Raw genomic sequence first — 7,021 nt, 5'->3', positions numbered from 1 at the left:
TTCCAGCAAAAACGCAAATAACCACATCTAAAATAGTAGAGTAGAAGCCGAGTTCTTCAGAGTAATCCTTAAGAAAGCACGGAGGTTTTTGCAAAAAAGTAAAATGCGTCTCGGTAAATTGGCTCAAATCTATAAAAGAGCCGTCTACAGAACGACGGGCGGAGATTCACACGAAAATCCGCGACACTTTTCAAAGACGTGAAAAAAACCTGTGCTGTGCCTTCCGGGGATCGATCCTGGGACCTTCCGCGTGTTAGGCGGATGTGATAACCGCTACACCACAAGCACTTGCCCCAGATAATCCACATAACGCGCCTCTGGATTACGTCCATCGTTCTGACCCGGAAGCATTTCGCCCCGTCGGATGTACCGGTTGCGTCATTAAGCCGGAATTCACGACCCTACACACGCCAAAATTTCAAGCGCATCGCGTTTCGAAATTAAATTTAAACAATAATCATTCTTACGAATATTTAATTTAATTCAATTCAATTCTTTATTGTATGAACCTTAGTTTGTTACAAGGGGATTAAAGTATTACATAAAAACTGAAGTTAGTGAAATTAAACAAATTAATGTAATAGCTTAGTACTACACAATAATAATCATTTTAAAATATTTTTTAATGTAAATCTGAAATTAGTAAAATTTAACTAATTAATTAAATAGTTTAGTACATGATAACATACACAAAAATAATCATTTTTTGAAAAACGCGATAAATTAATTTTATCTTTTCAGGATTTAAATCCTGTCAAATACTTTTTCCTATTTGTTTCAATTTTGATACAAAATGAAAGAACACATGTTCCCAAGTTCGATACGTTTGCAAACTAGAGTTAATGCAAATTCTCTGAGAGTCTATTACTAGTCTACTGTCATACATTAAAATATAATTTTGACCGCATCTCGGCTGTAGAATTAATCCTTTTAATTTATGTCTATAAACAAATAATCCTCACACATATTGAATAAATTGTTTTAAAAATACGATACAATTGAAAATGCTTGTTCTTTTACAACAACGACCAATCTTCTTGTATGCTATGTTCGCAACAACACTTTTATAATTAATGTTTGATAACTTTCGATCAAATGAGAATCTTGAGACAGGTTTTTCGATGTCAATGTCCAGATATATGTATAATTATCCGTCATTAATCATAATTTTTACAGTTTCTTTACCTACGCTTCTTTAATATAACTGATATCATGTAGTTTCAACAGTCTAATCCAGAAAAAACTATTGCTGTTATTATTAATACCGATATTTTACAAACACCAAACGCCAATCGCAACATATAAGCTGGAATTTTATGGTATAACAAAAAATTGTTTTGAAGATATAAAGCAAGAACAATTTCCATTTTATCGCGATAAGTACTTGCCCGTACAGGAGCAGCATAAAGTACAGATGAAATCATTCAGTGAAATAATTTTATATAAATATGAGCGGAATTAATTTTAACTTTTGAAAGAATAGGCCACATAGAACCCTGAACCATTTTAGCCTTATGAATACTATAATTTTTAGCCTGCAAAAACTGTTCAGAAAATGAAAATAATACCAGCAGATACATATATCTGCTGCGATGTAATTCGAAACGACTCGTATAGGCTGATTATTAAAAAAAACCATCCTCTTTGGGTGATGGTTTTTTAATAAACATTACCACTTTTATTTTTGAAACACTTAAAAGTTAATTCATAGTCAAAACAGAATTCCTCTAGAATTGTAATTTTCTTTTGTAACATTTGTGGAGTATTAGCAAGAATTACAGTGTCGTCAGCCTACATTAGTACATGTAAATCAACTTGATAAAAGAGAGAAATCTAAGGTAGGTCAGAGTTAGTAAGTCGCACTATCAAACCATTAACGTATAAATTAAAAAGCAATAGGTTCAGAATCTCATCCTGCAAAACTTCAATGTCAATACCAATGAATCAGTCGATTCCGCTACAATCTTTACTCTTGCAGAGCTTTGGAATATACTGTATGTCAATTATAAGGCCAAGAAACTGTTTATTCATACTCATTCTTACTAATAGAGACCATAGAACTTTATGATTAACGATATCAAAAGCAGATCGAAAGTCTACAAAAACAGCATAAGCCTATAGTTTTCCTCTTTTTTGCAATTTCAATTGCAACAATGCATTTAATACAAATCCTGATACAGGTCTTGTAAGCCAACTCGTAATACAGGTCGAAAACCCTACTTATTACGAGTTGGCTTCTCGCAAGCGTCGTTCGGGATCGATTACCTTCGCAAACGAAAATGCTGGTAATTATTAACGTGAGTGGGAAAGCGTCATCCCCAGTGGCGCAATTGGTTAGCGCACGGTACTTATAAGCAGTACTTGTGAGTTATGCCGGGGTTGTGAGTTCAAGCCTCACCTGGGGAATAAGACAATTTTTTTTTATAATTGTCTTTTGCTATCGGCCGATTAGTTGGGCGGGGCGCTTGACTTTCGCGTATAGTTTTTGCTCTGTTCGCCCTTCATCATAGTGAGCAATCGTCGATTCGGTGTCCGACGCACTTGACATGGACGTGCAATTCTTACCAATTCGAGCGACTTTAAAGAAGATCAGAGGTATTTGCAAGCAAGTAAAATGCGTCTCGGTAAATTGGCTCAAAACTATAAAACGGCCGTCTACGGAATGACGGGCGGAGATTCACACAAAAATCCGCGACACTTCCCAAAGACGTAAAGAAAATTTATCTTGTGCCTGCCAGGGATCGAACCTGGGACCTTCCGCGTGTTAGGCGGATGTGATAACCGCTACACCACAAGCACTCGATCCACTGGTTGATAGTCAAATCTGATCAATAACGTACCACTGACTTACGTCCATCGTTCCGACCCGAAAGCATTTCGCCCTATTGGATTTAACGATTGCGTCGTAAGCCGCAATTCGCGATTCGACACAAGTAAAACTTTCAAGCTCATCGCGTTTCGAAATTAAATTTAAACTTAATAATCATTCTTATGAATGGAGACAAAGCCGGGATTACATTTCTCTGACAATTGCGTCTGGTGCATGAAACTCCGCGCTTTCGTATGGAAAATACTCGTAATTACAAAAAGTTCATTGCCCGTTTGTTCATGACTAAACGATTTCTTCTACGGTAATAATAAATCCGAGTTTATCTTTAACTTCATACAAAGCGTTCACACTACTTTCACTATTATCCACATTGTGTAAATAAACATATTCACTGTTATATAATGCAAAATGCATGTAGAACTTCGCTTTAAGCGTGCAAATTTAGTCCAGGGATCCTCCATGTGTGTTCGGCGAAATCTTCAGAGAGTAGGAGGCAATTTCTTCGTTCGGATAGCCACAAGTAAAACACAAATTGATTTTTACTGAGTGAACCTGCGGTCGAGACATCACTGCGCTTGCAGATTATGAAACAGAAATAAATCATTGAACAAATGTTCCCGTTGCTGTAAATTCGACAATTGCGAATTAAGTTTAACAAATTATTCCATACTAGGGGCTTTGTCCACTTGTTTCCAAAATTCGCAATTTTTAACATAAATTTCGTTGGATTCTCGATGCGCTGTTTTTGCTTTTTATTTCCAAACTCGAGTCTGACCTTTGCCGAAAGCGAACGCACAAAACACACGGACGCTAGGTGAAAGGTTAATTACGAGTTGGCTTATCGCGAGTGTCGTTTCAGGTTAACAAACGAAAATGTTGGTAATTGTTAACATCTTTTAGCGAACAGCGGTCCCCAGTGGCGCAATTGGTTAACGCACGGTACTTATAAGCAGTACTTGTGAGTTATGCCGGGGTTGTGAGTTCAAGCCTCACCTGGGGAATGTGACAAATTCTTTTTAAAATTTCCTTTCGTTATTAGTTGGGTTGGGCGACCGGCTTTCGCGTATTCTTTTTGCGCTGTTCGGCTATCATTATAGCGAGAGAACGTCGATTCGGTGTCCGGTGCGCAATTCTTACAAATTTGAGCGACGTAGATTATGCACGCAGATGTTTTGCAGGAAAGCGAGGAGCATTTCGATGTATTTGCTCAAAAATGTTAAAGGGCCATCTACGGAACGCCGAGCAGATTCACGCAAAAATCCGCGAAAAAAATTTACCTTGTGCCTGCCAGGGATCGAACCTGGGACCTTCCGCGTGTTAGGCGGATGTGATAACCACTACACCACAAGCACTTGCTCCGGTATATGGCGAAATCTGGTCAATAACGTGCCTCTGGATTACGTCCTCCGTTCCGACCCGGAAACATTTCGCCCTGTCAGATTTACCTGTCGCGTCGTTAAGCCACAATTCAAGACTTGACACACGCCAAACTTTCAAGCCCATCGCGTTTCGAAATTAAATTTAAACTTGATTTGTATAATGTAATTAAAAAGCAAAGTCTTTGTCTTTTTCTACTGTTTCGAGAATTGACAATTTTTTCACCCGAAACTAAGTAAAAGAGAGGTCGCTATCGATAAGTGTTTGGATTTTCTGTATTTTATCAAATTGGAAATTGCATTTGCCATGTCCCTGAGATTGGAAAAAAATAGCCAGAATACTTTCTGAAGGAAACACTGTTCATGGTAAATGTTTGATTTTTTTGAATGTTTTTCTCATAAATTGCGACTTTACTGCGGGATTTATTAATTGTAAATAATATAATACCATATGTGTTCGCGTTTAAAAGCAGGTCATTATTTAAATTTTTTTACTAATAAAGGCCGGTGGTTAAACGCGAGAAAATAAAGTAAAAGAAATAATCAAGCTCTCATTCTTAGAAATTTTATTTTTGAGGGAAAAATCTCAACTCTTGCTACCACGTGTACAGATGAGAAATGTAAATATTTTGATACAGGCTACGTATATAATATCACTAATAAACACTCATATAAAAATTCTAATCATCACAATAACACCTTAAAGCACTGAAAAAACAATTTATTGCAATTTATTTATTAGATCAGCAGTGGAAAAATGTAAAGGGCAAACTTACAAGCATGAAAAGCGCCTAAATATGTTCTTAATAGAACATCTTGAGAACAATAATTTTCTTACTAGGAATCCACGAAGCCTGGTGACTGAACTACAAGATCTATCGTTGGTGGATGAAGAGATTGGTACTGTTATGGATTTTGAGAAGTTATACCCTTCCGTGAAATTGGAATCATGCTATAAGCTTTTGATTGACATGTGTTTTCCAGACTGCATTATCAGAGACAGTGACAGATATTATTAGAAATAAAATATCCCTCAAACCTTAGAATGCTTTTATAATTAATCAAAATGGACAAATAAAACCAAAGCCTTTGTACAGCATTAATCCGTGCCTGTCTTCTAATTGCGTCTTTTTTTATTCCCATGTATGTATTTGTAGTGTAGTAGGAAAAAATTTTAAAAAACTATTCCTGTGGTATCTATTATTGTCAAACTTATTACATCCTACTACACTACAAATATTTCGTTTCTTCATTCCAGGAGAAAATTTACCGATTTTGCCGCGTTAGCTTAATCGTAACTCTGTTGTTCGTAACTACAAAGTTCCTTTTACCCCAAGAGATCTCTATCAGCAGCGCGAAACTTACAGGCAGTGAGCCAATATATAGGAATTTCATTAACGACGCAACATGTAAATCTGACAGGGCGAAATGCTTTCGGGTCGGAACGATGAACGTAATCCAGAGGTGCGTTATTGATCAGATTTGAGCGGAGGCTAGAGCAAGTGCTTGTGGTGCAGCGGTTATCACATCCGCCTAACACGCGGAAGGTCCCAGGTTTGATCCCTGGCAGGCACAAGATAAATTTTTTTACGTCTTTGGAAAACGTCGCGGATTTTTATGTGACTCTCCGCCCGTCATTCCGTAGACGGCCCTTTTATAGTTTTGAACCAATTTACCGATACGCATTTCACTTGCTTGCAAATACCTCTGCGCTTCTTTAAAGTCGCTCGAATTGGTAAGAATTGCACGCCCATGTCAAGTGCGTCGGACACCGAATCGAGGATTGCTCACTATGATGAAGGGCGAACAGAGCAAAAACTATACGCGAAAGTCAAGCGCCCAGCGCAACTAATTGGCCGATAGCAAAAGGTAATTAAAAAAAAAAAGTTGTCTTATTCCCCAGGTGAGGCTTGAACTCACAACCCCGGCATAACTCACAAGTACTGCTTATAAGTACCGTGCGCTAACCAATTGCGCCACTGGGGATGTCACTTTCCCAACCACGTTAACAATTACTAATATTCTCGTTGTGAACGTAAATGATCCCTAACGACGCTTGCGATGTTTATTTTAAAAATTGCGAATTTTGGAAACAAGTAAGCGAGGCCCCTAGCGTGGAACAATTCGTTAGACTAAATTCATAATTGTCGAATTTACGGCAAAGTGAACATTTCCCATAGCCAGACTTTCATTCACGCCTCACCACCGTGCACCCACCTCCAGTGGAATTGAGAAAGAAGCACTTGGAGGGATAAATGATGAACTGTTGCGTTCAGTGATGTAAGCAGGTTCTGCCTCAGTACTAATTATGGTTATTTGCGTATGTAGTGTCGAGCTGGCCTACGATATCCGTTGTCCTCTGGTGTTTCTAGAAGGAACATTGAACACAGTACATGTAGAACATTATCTAAACCGTTCTGTTGTCATATGTACTGTACAGTACAACAACAAGGAGATGTGCAATTTTAACAGGACAACGTCCGTCTACAAATCACTCGTGCAACAATCATTGAACATATATGGGACTGGATTGGACATCGTTTGGCCCAGTCTTTAACTCTGGCGAGAACCCAAGCCAAACCGCGCTACCAGGAGGAATGTCCAGTACATAAAACTCCAATCTGCAGAATGATAACCGCAACAGCAACAAGCGCGACTTGCGCGCGCTTGTTGCTGTTGCGGTTATGGTTACATTCAGAGCCGGCCCTACCATAGGGCGAACAGAGCAGCCGCTCCAGGCACTAAGTGCTAGTGGGCGCCTCAGTGGTAAAGAAAACTAAAGAAAATTTTTTTTTTCACTTTTTGATTATTTGAC

The 7,021-nt window shown here is 38.3% G+C and overlaps 7 non-coding genes across 7 annotated transcripts; 3 read left to right on the top strand and 4 right to left on the bottom strand.

Annotated features, from left to right (window-relative positions):
- Positions 1 to 215: 215 nt before the first annotated feature.
- Positions 216 to 288, bottom strand: TRNAV-AAC (transfer RNA valine (anticodon AAC)). Its single transcript has one exon. It is a non-coding gene; the product is annotated as a tRNA-Val (tRNA).
- A 2,027-nt stretch (positions 289 to 2,315) lies between these two features.
- Positions 2,316 to 2,406, top strand: TRNAI-UAU (transfer RNA isoleucine (anticodon UAU)). Its single transcript is given in 2 exon segments — positions 2,316 to 2,353; positions 2,371 to 2,406. It is a non-coding gene; the product is annotated as a tRNA-Ile (tRNA).
- A 320-nt stretch (positions 2,407 to 2,726) lies between these two features.
- On the bottom strand, positions 2,727 to 2,799 carry TRNAV-AAC (transfer RNA valine (anticodon AAC)). The gene has a single exon. It is a non-coding gene; the product is annotated as a tRNA-Val (tRNA).
- Positions 2,800 to 3,740: 941 nt separating this feature from the next.
- On the top strand, positions 3,741 to 3,831 carry TRNAI-UAU (transfer RNA isoleucine (anticodon UAU)). The gene is given in 2 exon segments: positions 3,741 to 3,778; positions 3,796 to 3,831. It is a non-coding gene; the product is annotated as a tRNA-Ile (tRNA).
- A 278-nt stretch (positions 3,832 to 4,109) lies between these two features.
- TRNAV-AAC (transfer RNA valine (anticodon AAC)) lies at positions 4,110 to 4,182 on the bottom strand. Its single transcript has one exon. It is a non-coding gene; the product is annotated as a tRNA-Val (tRNA).
- A 1,526-nt stretch (positions 4,183 to 5,708) lies between these two features.
- Positions 5,709 to 5,781, top strand: TRNAV-AAC (transfer RNA valine (anticodon AAC)). The gene has a single exon. It is a non-coding gene; the product is annotated as a tRNA-Val (tRNA).
- Positions 5,782 to 6,101: 320 nt separating this feature from the next.
- Positions 6,102 to 6,192, bottom strand: TRNAI-UAU (transfer RNA isoleucine (anticodon UAU)). The gene is given in 2 exon segments: positions 6,102 to 6,137; positions 6,155 to 6,192. It is a non-coding gene; the product is annotated as a tRNA-Ile (tRNA).
- Between the last annotated feature and the right edge of the window lie 829 nt (positions 6,193 to 7,021).

This window comes from Centruroides vittatus, unplaced genomic scaffold (assembly GCF_030686945.1).
Source record: "Centruroides vittatus isolate TY-2023 unplaced genomic scaffold, ASM3068694v2 contig_1074, whole genome shotgun sequence".
NCBI lineage: Eukaryota > Metazoa > Arthropoda > Arachnida > Scorpiones > Buthidae > Centruroides > Centruroides vittatus.
Note: the sequence above shows the minus strand (reverse complement) of the source record. Positions and strands in the feature narration are given on the sequence as shown.